General features: G+C 50.8%; 1 protein-coding gene across 2 annotated transcripts in view; it reads left to right on the forward strand.

Annotated features, from left to right (window-relative positions):
• Nucleotides 1-6,850: 6,850 nt before the first annotated feature.
• The window catches only part of CAPN5 (calpain 5), a 78,848-nt gene continuing 66,759 nt past the window's right edge, over nt 6,851-18,939 (forward strand). Inside the window, exon 1 of one of the 2 annotated variants that reach the window (XM_044450153.1) lies at nt 6,851-6,904. The gene's annotated coding sequence lies outside the window, so the exon portion shown is untranslated. Of the gene's footprint in view, nt 6,905-8,777; nt 8,887-18,939 lie in introns of those variants that run through there. The other variant, XM_044450152.1, reaches the window with a different exon arrangement.

Raw genomic sequence — 18,939 nt, forward strand, 5'->3', positions numbered from 1 at the left:
TGTTGTTGTGGGGATAAGATGGAGGAGGAGAGATAATGTAAGCTGCCTTGAGCCCTTTGTAGGAAAAAGGCAGGATATAAATTAAAAAAAAAAGTGCTTCCTGGCATCTAAATGGAACCTTGGCTCCCTGAGCTTTGCTCCGTTGGAGCGCATCCTGCCTTCCTCTGCAGGGGAGAACAGGTCTTTCCCCACCTCCGTGTGACATCCCCTCGCGTACCTGCATGTCGCCAACAGATCCCCTCTGAGTCTCCTCCAGGCTGAAGAGACCCAGTTCCCTCAGTCTCGCCTCATACGGCATCCCCTGCAATCCGGCCACCAACCTTGTGGCCCTGCGCTGCACTGGCTCTAACCTGGCTACATCCTTTCCATGTGGAACTGACAGAGGCATCCCATCTGATGACCTCAGTGACTAGGCGGGTTAATGAGAGAGAAAACACTTGCTCAAGCATTCTGGGTTCAGTTGTTTAGGGGCTTATAAACTAGGACAAATCCATAAACTTAGCCCTGCAGCCATCTTTGTAACCTGCCTCGGATTCCTTGCATGAGGAGGAAAGCTGAAAGCCAGTGCAGTGTGGAGGTGAGACTGCTGGACTGGGGAACGAGGAGATCCGGGTTCGAGTCCCCGCTTGGCCATGAAGCCCACTGGGTGCCTTTGGGCCGGTCACTGACTCTCAGCCGAACCTACCTCGCAGGGTTGTTGTCCCGAGGATGAAATAGAGCTCTCTAAAAAAGAAGAAGGTGTGATATAAATGCAATGTAGTAATATAAAGGAAATACATTAAATAAAAGGATGTGCACCCCACTGATTTCAAGTTTTGCAACACCAGGATAGATGCAAGATCTGGTGGACAGCCTTGCTGGCGAGGAACATAAATCCAGCTGAAAATGATCGTGTTCTCAAGTCTGGCTTCTCTTACATGGCACCCACCAGACGTCTCGGATTAGCGTTTTCTCCCTCACTCCACTTGTCCAGGGAAATCCCGGTTGTGTCACAGGTTGGAGAGGTGTTTGATGCCAACCGGTAAACTCACGGGCTTTTTTAAGAATGCAATGAAGCCGCCAGGGCAAACATTCTTTGCAAATTTACTTGCAGTTTAGTTGTTAGTAAAGACGGATCAGGTTCTGTCTAGGGTGTACAGTGACTTTTCCCAGTCCATCTAGAAAGTCTGTAGTCGGGCCAGGTAGCTGTACACAATTGTAGAGAATCCAGTCCTAACTAAGGACTTAAACTGCACATTATGTTAAATGTGTTGGTGTGTAGCTGATCCTAACTTTGTTTTTACTTCAGTGTAAGCCTTACAGTGAAAGACTAAAGGAAATTAGTTTAGTATAAACTGTAATGTACTTTTTCCTTAGATCCCCAAATGATGGGGAGAACAATGTAGGGAAGGCAGAAAATGGACAGGAAACATGATTGCAAATCCAACTTTTCAACCTGCCTCCGGAACTCCGGAAATCCTTTACCAGCAAGAATTATCGGGCTATTAATGGCACCAGGGCATGGTTGAAAAGCGGGCAGCCCAAGTCGCATCCTCCTCAGGTTTGCTTACCTGCCGAGTCAACATGCATGCGGCGGCTGCATGAAAGGCAGAAATAAACATGCAAAACTCTTCTCCTTGCATGAATGTGCAGAGGGGCAAAACTTTCCACTTGGTTCTCGCCAAGGCAGCCCGCTTGTGTCAGGACTGTACCAGCTGAGGTACAAGGTGGATGAGGATTGGATGCTTTGGCTAAATAACACTAGCAAGAATCGTCCCTGCATATAGAAACCTAGCATGTTGGGAAGTAGGTGTCTCTTGAACCCTGGATCCTGATGCACTGGTTTTCTATGTGCGGGGACAACCATCTCACAGGGTGGCTGTAGCTGCATCTTGCCCTGAGCAGACTGAGCAGGGAGTGGCACGAAACAACCTTCAAGCTGCTTTCCCACTCTAGAATCCAGTGCTTTCCCCTTTTTCCATCCCATCAGCTGCTGGCAGCAGATTCAGTGCAGGTTTTACCCAGAAGGTCAGTGCTGGCCCTGGTTCTGGATGGCCCGTGGGCAAGGGATCTTCAGAGGGCCATCCCTTGATCTGCGGGAGAGGCCCTTCTCCGGGAACCCTCCATGAAAGAAATCAGGAGGGTGGGTACTCGGAGGAGGGCTTTCTCTGCGGTGGCACCCAACCTATGGAATGCGCTCCCCAGAGAGGTCCGCCTGGCGCCGTTATTTGTTTTTCGGCGCCAGGCGAAGACTTTTTTATTTAAACGTCATTTTAATTGGTAACAATAGTTGCTTATTTATCTGGCCAGGGCGACTTCTTTTACATTGTTATTTATTTTATATTGTTAATTTTATATTGTTATTTTTGTATTTTATTGTATTTTATTGTGTTGTAAGCCGCCCCGAGGCTTCGGCAAGGGGCGGCATAGAAATGTTTTAATAATAATAATAATAATAATAATAATAACAACAACAACAACAACAATAAATCTGTCCCCTCTCCACCCACGTCACTGGCAGCGCCTCGTCTTCTCCATGTGTGCTCCTTGGACATTTGAGGAGCGAGGAGCCAGGGACTGAGGAGGGCTGCACTGAGGAGGCTGTGCTGGCATAAGCAGCGAGCGAACAAGGCAGGACATGCACATGGTGGGCGTGTCGTGAGCGGAGCCGGGGGTCAGACTAGATGGCCCCGGAGGCCCCTTCTGGCTCGCGCTGTTTCTATGTTTCTGTGTAACGAGCGGACTGCAGTGGGGAAGGGGACTCCAGAGGACTCTTGTCTGTGGGCCCCTGCAGGCAAACAGGCCCTTGGCAAACGCCTGGCCACCCCACCATGGTACAAGCCCGGCAGGTCAGTGCTGTTTGAAAGCATGGGATATTTACACCTAAAAAGAAGGAAGCTGATTACTTGGGCTTTACCAGCCAGTTTTCTTTGCTTCCAGGAATCAGCTCCCAATGGTTTCTGAACCTTGAAAGCGTCAGATCCTTCCTGGTACCAATAACCAGCCAGGAGCGAGTCGGTGGGAGGGGGGCGGCGGGGATCTGTCAAGCCATGCAATGTCCAAACAGCACCCAGTGCCAAGTTTCTGAGCCGGCTCCGGGACCACAATGGGCAGTCTCTGAGAAGTGCATGCGGAAGCCCCCGGAGAAGCGGTTAATAATTTCATTCTTTGTTTGGACAGCAGCACTAAAGGGGGGGGGGAGGCTCTCCGCTCGTCTTTGCAAGTTGCAGCAAAGGGAAAATTCCACTCTGGGCAGTTTCCTCCATCACTGCAGAAATTCTGATGGGAAAAGGCGGGCTTTGCAATATTCTGTGCTGAAAGGGGAGAATTGTTTGGAGACGGCTTTTTAAACCTCCGCATGCTTTCAGGATATTGTCTCGCCCATGCACCCCCACGCACACCCCCCTTTGCAATCTATCCCATAGTGGCTCCAATCCCTCGCATGCTTACTTGGGAGTAAACCTCATCATTAAACTGTGGGACTACCTTCTGAGTAAATTCAGATAGAACTTGATGGGCTGGGAAGATGAGGAGGTTCCCTGTCCCAGAACTGCCAAAAGGGTCTTCACAGGGTTGCCAACTTCTCCACCAGCCCCAGCTCCCATGCACTGAACACCTGCTTTATCTGCAGAATATCACGGGACAATAATGCTTATGTCCTGGTTGTGCAAGCAAACTTTCATGCACGGAGTTCTCCAGACCAAGCTATTCTTACAGGTTCAGGAGTGGCCAGGTCGCCTTTATCTGGTTAGTTGGCAACTATATCCAAATAAACAACCCATTTTTTTTTAAATGTACAGGATGTGTGATCTAATTCACTACAGTGATGGTAAAAACTGTTTTGTGTTTGTGAAAGGAATTGCTTCACTGCCAAACTAACACTGCACATTGATTCAAGCTTTGGTTTAGAGCTGTTTTAAACCAATTCCCCCAACCTGGCCCACTCCAGATGCATGGGATTACAACTTCCAGCCAATGTGCTTGGAGGGCACCCAGCTGGGGAAAGCTGCTAGAAGGAATCTATCGCATTCTGCCCACCACCAGACGGCTTGACCCTACGGGCTGCCACTTTTCAGGATTACAAACCATGCTGGATAACCAAGCTCCACTTACAGCTAGGAACTAAGAAAGAGGAAACACACACAAAACCTGGAAAGGGATATTCTTAGCTTCTGAAGGTTTGGACAAAAGGGAATATTTCATGTTGAGATGCATTATTTTTTATTAAGCAGAGTTCCCATTGGAACAAAACCTAGCCCAAACTGCCCCGTGATTTAACAGTATCGCAAAAATAAGCAAGTGAAACTTTTGCAAATGAATATTCCTGGCCAATGTTTAATATCTGCAGATCAAGCTGCTGTTAAAGGCACAGATGCTAGACAGGGAAAAAGAGAAAATAAGAACTGGGTTTGCGACTTTGTGCATGGCAAGCCGCCGTGCTTCTAAGAGCAGCTTGACACGCACACAGCTCTCCTTCAGGAATTATTAAGCTAATTATTTTTACTATATTTGCAGTATATTCATATTAGTGCAATGAAGAAACTACTTCCTGGTACAGCACAAACAAAAGTGGATTAGGCAGCAGGATGCATATTAACCCGAGACTGCCCGGCATATTTCTGTTTCTATTAAGTAGGCTGGTGTTATGGACTCCGTAACTGCCTAGGAAGCGTAGGCAATTGGGTGGCACAGAAATGCAAGTTTAGACAGAAAAAAGATTGACATTTCCCAGCACTGCATCCTCGTTTTCTTCTTATGATGATCATAAGAGAAGGATCCGTCTCTCACTGGTCAGGACCCTGTTGTGCATAGAAAAGGCTCTCCAGTTCCATCCCAAAACAGACCTGTGAGGACCGAGCATGCATGGCAGCTACGAAACACCGACTGCCCGCGGGCAGAGGGACAGGCAGGAGCAGCTGGCATCCTGGGCAACATTTCCGCACCACTGCAATGCTGGCACAGAGCCACCGGCTGGGGGAGGGAGGCATATTTACGTGTGCTAATTTACCTATGCTCTGAAGTCCCTGTGTGTGTGTTTCAAGGATCCTGGCCTTGGAACGGGGGGGTGCGGTGAGAAGAGATGCAGTTGCGGAAAAAGGAGGAATTATGAATATGGAAAAAGAAGGTGAAGGCGCTGGGTTTCCGGAGAATGCACCCTCACCGGGCAGAAAGATTCAAAGCTGGGACAGGAGGGGGGGCACATGTGTGCCAAGAAGCGGTTCATCCAGGGGAACCAGACGGGACAGAGATGCTTGGGGGGCCGGACCTTGATGAGAGCAAGTGCTGATGGACAGCAGCCCCCCACCCCAAGATTCGGGGTTCCAGCCGTCGTGGGCCATCCCCAGCTCTCTCTCAGCTTCCACTTGTTCTAACTCCTGAAGGACAATGTGTCTCTTTCGTATGTTTCTCGCTCAGCTGCATGCCAGGCAGAAATTCAGCAGGTGCAGCCTTCCCCAGCCGATTCAGGGCAGCATTTCTGGCACTATCAGAAGCTGGAAGCAGAGAGCAAAGGTGTGAGGCCGAAGGCGTTGCCGGCCTTTCGGAGGGATCTGGCTGGCTGCCCGCCCAGGGAAGGTCGACCAGGGCAGTTTTTCTCCCGATCCTACAGGGCGTGTCTGCCCAAGAGCTCTCTTTCCGCAGATCCATTTCTGCGCTGCCCAAGAGCTCTCCCTGTTGGATTTCCAGTCTCTGGCGAGGCTCTCGAAGCTGGTAAACGCTTGCGCTTAGCGCAGCCTTCCCCAACGCGTGTCTTTCCCGAAGCCCCGGCCAGCCGGGTGGGGAAGCGTGGGCAGCCTGCGTGGGCAGCCACGCGCGGCGTGTTAGGCAGCGAAACAGGCAGACGAGCCGGCGAGAGAGCGGGCGCCCGCCCTGCCCTTCCCGCAGGAGCCTGAGGAGTTTTGCGGAAGCGAAACTTGGTGGAGAAGCAACTTCTCACCCTCCCGATGTGGCGACTCGGTGCAATGCAATCCCTCCGGGACTAGGCGGAGACCTCTCCTCTTCTGTATTGCGGAAGTACACCACCCGCAATCCTGCACTATAGAAGAACAGCAATAATAATGCTAATAAATTCCATTTCTATACCGCCCAGCAGGGGAAGCTTTCTGAGCAGCCGGCTGCAATTGACAAAGGGCAGGTGCACCTTTGTATAATAGATGCACTATTTATATTCCGCTTTTTCTCGTGCAAGGAACCCGGGGCAGGTTATACAGGCCTAACCCCCATTTCGTCCTCGGATTCACCCTACCAAGTAGGTTTGGCTGGGAGTCCGAGGCTGGAGCGGGGCGGGGGCAGAGCCCGGCCCTTCCGCTCACCACCGGCTCATTTACCGTTAGACGCGGTGCAGCTTACTTTTGAGTAGCCCCTCCCAGAATGGCGCTAGAAAAGCTCCCCACGGGGCCAGTTCTTGCGCAAGCTTAAGCGCGCAGAATAACCCACCCACGCATACTGATCCCGGAGGCCTTTACTTCAAAGTAAACGTGGGAAAGGGGACGCACGGCGTGCATTCCTCCGTTCAAGAGAGGAATGGACAGGGCTGAGCCCCCTTTTCGGTGGCAAAAAGCGGTTCGGCTTCTCTTGATTTCGGGGAAGTTGCTCGCAAGTAAAATGAGCACACCGGTAGAAGATCAGGTCCCGATCCCCCGGACGTTTCTCCTCGGGAGGGATCCTCAGAAAGCTCTGCAGGGCTTCCTTCCGAGCAGACCCGTCTGCGGGTAAGTGGGCGCGGGAGGATCGCGCAGCGACCCCGAAGGCGCGAATGAATGAACGAACGAACTCCATGAATGGCAGGCCGCCCCCGCCCTGCCCCCCGCCCGCGCATGCGCCCCCGCCACGCCCCCGCCCCAAGCCCCGCCCCCGCGCAAGGCGAGCACTGCCCGAAGAAGCGGCGGGCGGAGGCGCGGAGCCGAGCGGGGCGTCCTGCGGGAAGGTGAGCCTGGCGCGGCGGAGCGGCGTGAATCCGGGTTCTCCGGCTCGCGCCTGCGGGGGCTCTGCGGGCTGCCCGGGTCGGGTCGGGGTCCGGGTCGGGGGCGCCCCGGGAGAAGCCGCGCAGGTGGCGGGGCGGCTGGCGGGGCTGCGCCGGGCAGCGGCGCCCCCGGGCGCCTACCTGCCTGCCTGCCTCGCTCGCGCACGCCGAGCCCTGTGCATGTGTGCACGCGACCCCCGGGCACGCAGCGAGCCCCTCCCCGCGGAGGGCCGCGGGGGGCTGGCGCTTGGCTTGCATGGTCGGGCACTTCGGGGCGGGGCGGCACAACGGGCGCCGGGATCGCGAGCCTTGCAGATGTGCCGGGCTGCAGCGCCCGTCGGCAGCCTGGCTGGAGGAGACAGGCGCTGTACGGACGCAGATGTGGCACAGCTGCAGGGCCGGGGCTTCTTGCGGGGGCTCTTTCCCGGCGCAGGAGGAGGAGCGCTGTCGTTGGCCGCCCACGCGTGCACTCCGAGCGCCCTTCCTCCTCGGTCCGTGACCAGGGGCGTGGGCGTGGGGCGTGGGTGTGTTCCCGGCCCCCGTTTCGGGGCCCCGCGGGTGGCTGGCGCCGTGTGGCCCCGGGGCCGTCCCGCTGCGGTGCTCCGTGGGGCTTCTCCCAGGGAAGGCTGCCCTGGTGCCGAGTGGGGGCAATGGGGCTGCGGGGGTCTCCTGCTGCGTCCGGGGGCTTGCTCCTCCTAGGCGGCCTCCGTTTGCTCGGCCCCGGGGCTGTCCCGTGCTCCGCGCCGGGAGTCTCCAGGGGCGATTAACTTCCCTGCATCCGAAGAATGTTCTTGGCTTGCGTGACGTGGTGCCTCTTGGCTGATTTTTGAGGTGGGGCGGTGGGCAGTAAGTTTACACCTGGTACGAGACTGCATTGCTTCAGAGTCCCTTTGTTCTACCCCAGCTGGCCGTGCCGCCTGTCCTCTGCCCATGTGCAGAATTCGGGATGGGAGTGGTCCATAGTTACTCAGGTATGAACCAAAGGTGGCAGCCACCAGCCATGCTAGGAAAGGATGAGCCGTCATCCAAGCGCCCGCTTATACAGAAACCTGGAACAGGGTAGGTAGCTGAGTTTTGGACTACAGCTCCCATGATCCTTGACCATTGGGGCTGATGGGAGGCATCGTGTGTAGCATCTGAAGAGACCCCAGGTTGCTTATCTGTGAGGAAGTGGACTGGTTTTTGCATCACCAAATAACATGTCTTGGCAACAACATAACTGGAGAGGACAACATTGTCCTGGCTCACCTGTTCTGTCAGTAATGTGTGCTTGCAAGTTTCTAGTCCTCCTGAGAAAGGTACCCACTTTTGTTTTGCCTTGAATAGGGTTGTTCTGACCTAGGGTGTGTCACACCTTAGCTCCAGGGCCTGTTCTTTAACACCAAGGTTAAGTTGCTGCACATTGAAAGAAGCTGGAAAGGAGAATTTATGTGGAACCCTCACTTAGCAGCTAATGAGTCTTCCAACTTAAAGGCTGTTTAGTTTCTGAGCTCTAAACAGTTCTGGCCTTCGCTGCTTTTCTTTCTCTGGCTCATGTTTGACTCTTTTCCATGCTTTACTCGAAAAATAATAATTAAGAAATGGACCTACGTATTTCCTGATTTGCATGGCTTTCATATCCCGCAGATCTTGCTCCATCAGCAAGCTGGCTTTTTCTGGCTAGTCTGCATTCTTTTGCTTTATCCATTCTATCAGGTCGACAGTCTCAAACTTCTCTTCCTGGTTTGCATTGAATGCAGACTGGATGCTCTTAAAATGGTTAATTGCACTTGAAGTTAAGGAAAGTTTCAGACTTGGCCGAAAGGCATTTATTTTCCTTGCCAGGATTCAGCCCCAGAAGTCATGTAGGAAGAACAGGAAAAAGTGCCTCTGAGCAGGTACTGAGTGTCATTCCTTGCCAGCAAGTCCCAGAGTTGGGGGGAACAGGCCCTGGCATCTGATTCAAGGTACTCCATTTCTTGACATCCTGCCCTTCAGATTGATTTGAGGACAATGCTCAGCAACCTCCCCTAGCCCACCATGGGCTGGGGATGCTGGGAGTTGTAGTCTGACACATCTGGGAGGCTGTCACAGTGCGTGGTTCTTACGATGCCTGCCTGATTCCCTCTTAAGGAGGGAAGGTGCCAGAGTAGGAGAAGGAAACGGTTAACTTATCCCAACGGTTTGATGAGAGCGCTCAGGCGAAGGCGTTCGCTTGGGCTGGGAGCCCCTGCCGTGCGTGAGGAAGGGCCCAGGTGCAGTCCCTGGCATCCTCAGGTAGCAGGTGAGGGTGAGGCCCTCTGCCCCGGATGTGAGGAGGGGCTCGTGCAGGTGGGGTCTCCATGCCGCAGTGCGCTGGGTGAGCAAACTGCTCCGTCGCCCAGCAAATGTTTAAACACCAGGCAGGGCCTGCTCTTGCCATGGCAGGTTGTAACTAATGGCAGGATGTGGGGACAACACTCAGGCCGCTTCCCTGGCCCTCCCCTGGCGTGACACAGAGCACGTATTGGGTCCCGGGGTCCCTGGTTCCTTACACAGTTGCTCTGTGCGCGTATCTTCCTATGGGGGTTATGTGTCTCTGCGTGAGTCCGCCCCTCCATCCAGCTGCCATGCCCAGAACCCATGCTCCAGGCACTGTAGCCCACTGTAGCTCCAGCTCCCATCATCCCCAGCTAGCCCAACACGTGTGGTGTCTGGCAGGTTGGGGAAGACTGCGTTAGCTTCCTAGGGGAAGCGAGTTAATTTAATTCCTGGGAGATTCCCTCTTCCACTCAGTTTCCTATGCCTGCAAGTTGTGTTGGTGACTGAACATGGGGACAGACAATTCTGCTTGCTGCAGGGGCATCCAGGGGTTACTTAGTCCCCAAGGAAGTCACCCACTGCATCTCTGTAAGAGTCACTGTTCGACATCTGCCTCTGTCTTATAAATGTGTCTTGAATTTTGATCTGCAATAATTCAATATTTGGTTTTGGAAGCTTTTTTTTTTGGTGTGGGGCCATTCTGGGTACTGGTTGGCTGTTAGATTCATAGGAACCATGTTGAAGGACAGGGAGTGTGAGGAGAAGGCAGTAATCTTTATAATGTATACTCTTAGCCACTTTGCCACACAGAGAGTTATAGAGTTGACTTGCTCCTGATAAACTGGAGTTAAGCATTACCAAAGTTTATCAGGTTCTGATGACATGGCAAACTGTGGTTAGTCACCAGTGGAAGCCCAAGCTTCCAAATTCCTCCCATGAAAAGGGCAGTATGTGTGATTGTGTGTGAGAGGGAGGGGCATCCAAATGGACCACCATGGCTGGACCAGTGATGCATGCAATCTGCCCTGGGGTTGAACATGGCCTTCTTGGTGACCACACCGTCCCTGGCAGTTGTGATCGAGACTGGGAGTTGTTGAGCTGTATGGATCAAAAGCCCCGTGTCAATGAAAACAGGCTCCCCCCACCTTCCGCAACAAGGTAAGGTCATTTCCTTACCTCTGTGCTTCTATTTTGGGAAGCAGGTTTAATGCCTGCCTTTCTGTACGAGGCATCGCTTCCGTCCTGTAAGATTGGGTGGTGAAAGTGCAGGCCACTTACAACATATTTACTTACCTGGATAGGTCAGGAAAGTATTGATCTCGGCTCATTTATTTACAGCTGTACACCCTGACCTCTGCCCAAAGCCGCTGCCTCCATTTTTACGAGGGAAATGAGGCAAAGAGGAAACCATCATCGTGTCTTTTTTCTGCCTCGACTAAGAAGGGAACAAAGTTCAGGCAACTTTTATAGTTGGCTTTCTGATAAGTTAGACCCCTTGTACTGTTACTGCAAGTATTGATCTCTCTACACGAAGCTGCTAATCACTTTCTGAATTCCAGTGTAGTGTTGAGATACAAGCTCTCGACAAAGAGGTCTTTTTTGCCTGTTTTTCCAGTACATAACGTCTAGGTTCAAGTGTGAGGAAGTTTCACTGGAGGCCAGACTCTAGTTCCCATCATCTTCAACCAGCATGGCTGCTTGGCTGGGGATGATAGAATGTAGTCCAGCCTAGTTGGGGAAGGCTGCCTTGTGCAATTTCATTTCTCCATTGTATTTACAATTCTTTTCATTCAAGTCTGCATGTGCTTAAAGGCATCTGTATTATCCAAGCATTTTCTGTACTGTCAGAGTTGTTTAACCCTTTCTCTCCACTACCTCATGCTCCATTTCGTATTGAGGTGTGACTGCGTCGTGGCATGCAGGGAGAGAGAGGTTCAAATTAATATGATTTTGGTGGGCTATCTCTGTGCAGGGGAATGCAGTTCTTCTCTGTCATGTCTGGTTCTGTCCTTGGAATAAACACAGTCCTAGTTGACTAAAAATGGCTGGACCAGGTTTCTTTTTCAGTGACTAGCTCCTTTCATACCAAGGGTGCATTAATGGCTTGTTTCCTTTCGCTCTGCTTCTGCAAACATCTTTCCAGATGTGCTTACAGCTGTCCAATATTAGGCCCGGAACCTCTGTTGTTCTTTTTCTCTTTGAGCCCTGATTATGCAGCCCTTATCTAGATATCCTAGTTTCAGACAATACAGTAACCCACACTCGGACTGAACATGGGTTAAGTAAGTTGCCGAGCTATAGGTTGTAGTTGTTAAATTGTAGCTTATCATGTTGTCTGAACCCACCTGCACTAACAAGCCATGGTTTGTTGATGGGTTGTGGACTGTGGGTTGTTCACCATGGTTTGTTCCCGTGGCTGAGTTCAGGCAAGTCGATAACCTGCAGTTTAGCAACAATCCATATTCAGCCAATGCACGGCCTTTAAGTGTGAGATTACCATGTTGGATGAATGGAACAGGTATTGGACATACCGAATTTGTATTTTGGGAGATGGTGCTTGCAATTGTGGGGTGTATATTGTCTGTGTTGAGGGGGTGAGCCTTTCCCACTTTGTATCAGGGAGACTCTGTCTTGCTCCTGGGTTACATTTTGGGGCATGAGGGTTTAGGGGGGTTTAGTGCCATGCTCAGAGGGCCAGTGTGCCAGCAGATGGTGAGTTTGATTCTAATTTGTGGAAGCTCAAGGTTGCTTGCTGGCTCAGCTGAGAAGCAAAAGATTTCCGGGTCTTTCGGAGTGGGCCATCACCCACCCCCGTCCTCAGGAATTTTAAGCCTGGTGGAGGACCAGCCCAGGTGAATGAAAATGGAGGGCTGTGGGTTGTGGGAGTCCGCGAAAGACAGCAACACCCCTTCTGCAGCAGGGGAACGATTACTGCTGGTGCACTTTTGCATAACTGCAAAGAGAACACTGTGTGAAAATTAATCTGCAGATTCATCTCCCAGGCTGACTCTCAGTGGCTCTCTTCCGTCCACGGGTCTGTATCCTCACAAGCATTGTCACCAGCTGCTGCTGCTCTCCAGCCTCCTCTTCATCACTGCCACCATCAGGTTGGACTAGATGACCTCTGAGGTCATTCTGGGCTCCACAATCCTGTGTCTTTTCTCTTTGTGTGTGGGAGAGGGTCCCATTGTGTGAACTGTGTCCTGAAGACCCTTGTTAGGGGTTCCTTGGCACGTGCCCAAGCATGCCTACCCCTGACACCAGCCCCGTTCCTAGGAAGGATCCTGAAGTTCATGATGGGCTATCCTTGGTATTATTATCCAGGGCTGGGATGGAAAAATTAGAGTTCTGAAGGGCCATGGAGAGCTGTAGTAACATCCTGCAAGAGTTGAGATGTCTCAGTCCAGGTAGTGGAAGCAAGACTGAGGCGGCCCTGCTGATGTCGCAAGGCAGGGGAAAACTTCGTGGAGCTTGTGAATTCCGCCTTTTATGCCACATTTCTGGATTTTGTACTTGCTTTCTGCAACCTCCTCACCCCATTAAAAGGGTGTTTGACAGCGAAATCTAGATTAAGAGCAAAATCTTATGGGAAATGCATCACACAGTGGAGCTGATCAAAAACACAATTGAAAGCAATTTGAAAGAAGTAAACCACACCCAAAATATTAAATCTGCCTTTGGAGATGAGCAGTTTGTGTGCCAAAAGCCAGTGTGGCCTGGCAGTGCGTACTGGGCTGGGGCTTGGGGAAACCCAGGTGCTCGTTCCCAGAATTTCCATGGAGCTTGCGGGGAGATTTTGATCAGCCTGGCCTACCTCGCAGGGCTGCCATGTGGATAAAAGGGAGGAAGTTTATGTAGGTCACCATGGATTCCTTGTACAAATCAGGCAGGATACAAATATAATTAATATCTTGAATTTAATGTATGTCATTAATAATAAGGAATGTTCTGGATTGCCCTGAGAGGACTTAAAACAGAGTGGTTTAACTTCAAGTGGAAGGGCCAATTTCTGGCTCTCAGCCTGGCCTACCTCGCAGGGTTGTTCTGAGGACAAAAGGGAGAAGAGGATTAGGGTGGCTGCCTTGGCTTCCTTCCAAGGAAAAGGGCAAGATAGCAATAGAATCAAGACCTGCCGGGCGAGGGCAAGGGCTGAGCTAGCCACCCCGGCGAGTGGTTTGAGAACCCGAGCTGCCGGTTTCTGGAGGCAAGGGAATCCCTTGTCGATGCATGACCTTTGCTTTATTTGGAAACAGGGTGATTCGGGTTGGGTTGGTGGATCCACCCCGAGTTTGTGTGCATTTCATAGGGATTTTATTTATTGTTAAAGTTTCCCATGAGCAGGTAGAAAAAATGTTGTGACTCACGCCGTTTCATTGTCGTGTGCATTGGAGTGACAGGGTGGATGGAGTGGGGGTGGGCGGGGGGCCAACAGAGCAGATCTGCTGTGTGCTCAGCGTGCCCCCACCTATGTTGATGTGTGTTTGTCTTGCGGGAGGGGACGGAGCCATATGGTTTCGACAACACTGACCAGCAGATTGGAACAGAGATATTTGCAATCTAAGCAAGCGGATCGCACGAGAAAAAACTCTGTCTATGGGGGAAGGGATGCACAGACAGAGGGTTTCGCCCAATTTATTTTATTGGCACCTTGTGATGGATTGGTCCAGAGTCAACATACAGTCATCATCCCTCCAAAAAACAAGCATCTTCAGATTTCGGGGGGGGGGGGGGAACGTAGCTTGCCAGTTTCTGTTGTAGAAAGTTTCTACACTTCCTCCCAGTGTCTCTGGGCATGCAGAGAATTTCTTTCCCCTGCAAAACACAGGCATTCCAGGAAATTTTGGAAAGGATTCCTGGGCATTTCTTCTTTTTGCGCATGGACACCATGCATTCCAAGCATCCTTTAATCCCAGATATGCTTGGGGGGAGTGGTGGGGACAAAGCTGCTGCTGCTGCAGTGAAATCGCCTGGACCAGAAATGTGTCCAAGGCTACGATCCCAAGCCTTTGTAGACTAAGAGGTCCTCCAACTGCCAGTATGCCCAGCCAGCATCCTGGAATTGCGGGACCTTTTCTGCCTAGAGATGCTATTAGATTTAAATAACAAAGACACTGTAAGAAAGACCTGCTCTATTCTTTCTACCCTTCCATTATCTGGCACACTAGCACTGGTTAGCTGGACGATTGTGGAGGCTGGGGAGACAGAATTCCGACGGCCACACTTGCATCCCAGCTCGTGACTTCCCAGATTTTCCTTTTTCCGCATCTCTCTCCCGGCTTCTCTTCTTCAGCCAGGTGCGCAGGTGGGGAACAATGTGAGCTTTGGAGTACCATGCAAGCATCTCCCCTAAGACCCCAGAGGACCTTTATCACATGGACCTCCATGTGATACAGGACTTCTCCCAAGAAGATCACCAGGGACCCATCCCGCTGGTTTTTCGGGGGGTTTTTTTGGTGCCAAACGAAGACCTTTCTGTCCAAACTTTTACTTATCTCTTGCAGTCCGAGCTTCTCCCATATAAAACCTCTATAATGTACAGGTGCTGCAAATTTTCTTTTGGTGCACGGTTTATATTTAAATTGTTTTATGGTTTCTTTTTTGCACATAGCCCAGAGAAATTTATTATGGGGTGGTGTTGGCATACAAATGTCATGGCTAAATAAAGTCTTGCAGACAGAGAGGAGAAACCCTCTGTTGTTGTTGTTGTTGTTTTAAAATATGGAATTCTGCTTCACTGCCGCTCTGAACACGGCCATGGGTTTTGCAAAGGCAGATTTCACAGGTGATGCTGAGGGTCACGGACTGTGCAAACTTGTTATAGGTGGGCAGTGCTCCTTTTCCACATTCAGGAATGAGGAGCAGAAGTAGTAGATAAATGCCTGGGGCAGCCTTTCAAGAAAGAAGGGCATAAACAGGACATGTCATGAGCAGAGCCGGCTGGAGCCAGGGGTCAGACTAGATGGCCTGGAAGGTCCCTTCTGACTTGCTCAGTTTCTATGTTTCATTGTTTCCTTCTTTAACTCTGCCATCTGGTGCTTGGAGGTTTGCAAGAAGCACCCCCTGGCTAGTCGCTCCACATTCATTTTTACTTTTCCATACTGACCAAACCCCTTGGGGCAGAGTACAAAGATCCAAACCTTAACAATACAGTAATGTACAAAATATAAAACAGCTTGCATGCAAACACAGAAATGGAAAATGCACACAAACACACACACAGATAGGAACTTAATTTTAGCAATCCAGAATCCCACGACCTGATGAAAAACCTTATCCTGTGCTGCTGGGAAGGTTTTAATGTGGAGCCCAGAAGATAAAAATGTTGGTACCAGGCAGGCCTCACTGGGGAGATAGTTCCATAATTGGGGGCCACCACTGAGAATGCCCCGTTCCTTGTCATGTTCCGAGCCTCCTCAATGCTTCTTTCAGTCTTATCCGTAACATGCTCTATTTCCAGTTCTCAGGACTTGTTCTTCAGGGTCTTTAAAATAAAGCAGATTAAGTGGAACCTAAGATGATAGGGAACCCTTGCAAATTCCCTAAGCGCATAATTATGGCAATTCTGTGCCTGAACCCACCCCACTTTCATCGTAAAAACCTTTCATCTTGCTTTGTTTGAGAGTAGTTCTGCACACACAATATTCCGTGTGTGGCAGTCTGGGTTGGAGTCGCTGCCCTGCTGCACTTCAAGATGCTAATGCTGCTTCCTTGAGTGCATTAGCGGTGCTTTCCTGGAATTAGTTTTACGTAGCACTTAACCTTTTTGTGTGTTCCTTTTAAGAAACTGTTCCCGGGTCCTTCCGATGTACCAGGCGTTGCTCCGGGTACTGTGCAGAAACCTAAGACTCAGTGGTGCAGACATGGTGGCAAGATGGGGCCAGCATCCAAGGCCCCCACAGCCTGGGGGACCCCTGGTGGACCCCCAGGGAGCGAGGATGACGAGGGCGTTGTGGCAGCAAATGAAGCTCCATTTTATCCCTGTCTCGTGTGCAGAGTGAGGCTAAAATGCCAAGTCACACATGCTCCAAGTAGATACATTTTAATCAGGGCTCACTAACCTTTGAACAGGTAAGAAGCCATTGCAAGTGATGGAAAGGGGAGAAACAGGAATTGTTCCTGACCATGAAATCCTGGGTCTAAAATTAGGCAGCTGCAGTGCTGATAAAATTGCCACAAAACTTAGTGACACAAAATACATACAAAAGAAGATGGAGCCAGGGTTCTTTTTACGAGGGTTCAATTTGTTTGAGATTCCTCCTTTTGGCATGTCTGATGCCTGCTGGAATAAGCTGGCCTTAATTAGATTAAGAGCCAGTTTAGATTACGATATTGAGAGCAGGTGTGGTAGTGAGAGTATTGATCTGGGTTCTAGTCCCTGCTTGAGCATAAAGCTCACGGGGTGATTTTGGGGCAGTCACTGACTCTCAGCCAAACCTACCTCGCAGGGTTGTTGTGGTGAGGATAATTGGAGCTATGTAAGCCGCTCTGGGTTCCTCACTAGGGGGGAAAAGCAGGATATAAATGCAATGTAATAGTAATAATCAATGGTAGATGGTTCAGAGGGTGGCAAACAGATCTCCAGAGTGTGACGTTCCTTAATCACACGGAGAAAGTCTTCCTTGGAGTTGGGATATGGGGAAGACCCATGTCTGCAGCTATGTGAGCGCTCACTTTCCCATGGCTCAGATCTTTCTGTGTCTACACACAAGTAACTTTCAATATTTATTTATTAGTTGCATTTAGCAAAACGAAGATCCCCTGTGACATTAGTTGAAAGCTGCTTGTTTCCCGATTCAGCCCATTTTTATTTGATTCCTTAGTCAGGGTGGAGGGAGTAAAGGAGCTGAACTAACAGCTGACTTGAAAAGCTTTTGTCCCCATGGGAATGGTCCGTGTTACTTCCTTGTTCACATGAGAGAGGGAGGGAGGGAGGGAGAGTTTGATATCATGGAAAGAAAAGAGGACAAGCAGAAAACCGTGTTCCTAAACCTTCAAATGAGCAGATCTCAGAAGCAGTAACACAGGCTGATTCTGAACCTACAGAGAGCTTTTAGTCTGCAGGAATGGTGGTTCCACTTAACGGCCCGTCCGGGGTAGACAGGTTCTTATCACCATGGTGTTTTGTATAGCAATAAAATAGCCACAAGTCAAGCTGGGGAGGATGAGAGGACAGAAAGCTTTAGTTCTCTTTCCTGATGCTCTCCTGATGTGATGGACCCCTCTCCCCAAACCCCACACCCAGGAAGGCTGTGCCAGAATGCAGCGATTTCGCAACGTTGGGTGGGCGTCCTGTAAAAAGCGAGTGAGCGAAGGACGGGACTCCAGCGGGAAGGACAAGCGGGGAAGCTAGCCCAGGAGCACGGCTTTAGTCTTGCATGCGTAACTGGCACGGGGCGTCTTTCGGCTTGTGTCTGTGTTGATCGGGGCATCAGCATCTCACCCCCAAAAACAGCCGGTGGGCAAGTTCTTGAGCAGGGCCAGAGGGCCACAGGGGCCTCCCTGCTTTGAATAAAAGTCTCCTAACAAGAATGAACCAGCATGAAGTCAGCGGGCCGTGAACTTCTAGGTCGCCGTAAGTCCACCGCTCCCTCTCTTGGGCCTATGCACCGTCTTCGTGGGAGGGTCCCCCACTGCCTTTTATTCTTCTGTTTTTAAAAGATGCTTTTTCTTCTTGTGCCAAGGGCCTTGAGGGGCATCCGCTGCAAGGATGCCAATTCCCCCCTCTCGCTTTTCGGGTGGCTTTATTTTCCGCTCCTCTCCTGTCTGCACTCATCATCTGAGTTAGGTGGTGGGGGGCTCATCCTGAGTGTGGAGGTTCTGTTTTGCTCCCCCAGCTGAGAGCAGTGGCTCCGTGGACCCGTTCATGCTCAGAAGCAGCATCTCTTGGACTCTGGGTGGGTAGAGGCCGGGTGTGCGCGCTGGTGATGGGGGCTGACAGACACAGTGAATGGATGTAAGGATGCAGGTACTTCTCATGACGACATGGGTTTTCTACTGCGAAAATTAGAATGCTGTGATTAGTGGGGTTTTATTTCTTGCTTTACCAGCTCCGCTCCATCACCCACTCGTTTGGAGACTGCAAGCTGGCCATCCTGGCATGACACGCCAGCAGCCCGAGGATTAATTTAGTGACTGCAATTATGGCAGATGTACATAGCAAATCTAGATTTTAGTCTTGGCCTGGCCATGAAGCTCAGTGGGTAACTTTGGCCCAATTGCTGATTCCCAGCCTAGCCTACCTATCAGGGTTGTCATGAGGATAAATGAGTACATTTGTTAACCATCTAGGTTTTCTCAAACGGCTACAGCCCCTTCGGTGGCTTCTTTCCCTTTCCGCCTTCCATTCAGTTTTTGTTTACTTGTTGAAAAGGCTTGAATGCCTCTCGTACGGCTCTGGTGCCAGCAGTTAGAGCTTTACACGCAAATATTTTAATTAATGTATTTATCATGCTTGCATGTCACCCGTTTTCATCTGGTGAGGAATCCGCAGCAGTTTGCCTGCTCGCTATCTTAACCTCACAAGGACCTTGTGAAGTAGGTTAGGCTGTGAGCCAGTGCCTGGCCCAAAGTCGCCCAGTGGACTTCCTGGACAAGTGGGGACAAAAACCTGGATTTCCCAGGTCCAGTCCTCTAACCACTAGGCCACACTGCCTGGTATTTTAGTCCCGCCTCTTTCACCTTTAGCTCCGCCTACCACTGGAATGTCACCCCAAAATGCT

Source organism: Varanus komodoensis, unplaced genomic scaffold (genome assembly GCF_004798865.1).
Source record: "Varanus komodoensis strain SLA01 unplaced genomic scaffold, ASM479886v1 scaffold63, whole genome shotgun sequence".
In the NCBI taxonomy this organism is placed as follows: domain Eukaryota; kingdom Metazoa; phylum Chordata; class Lepidosauria; order Squamata; family Varanidae; genus Varanus; species Varanus komodoensis.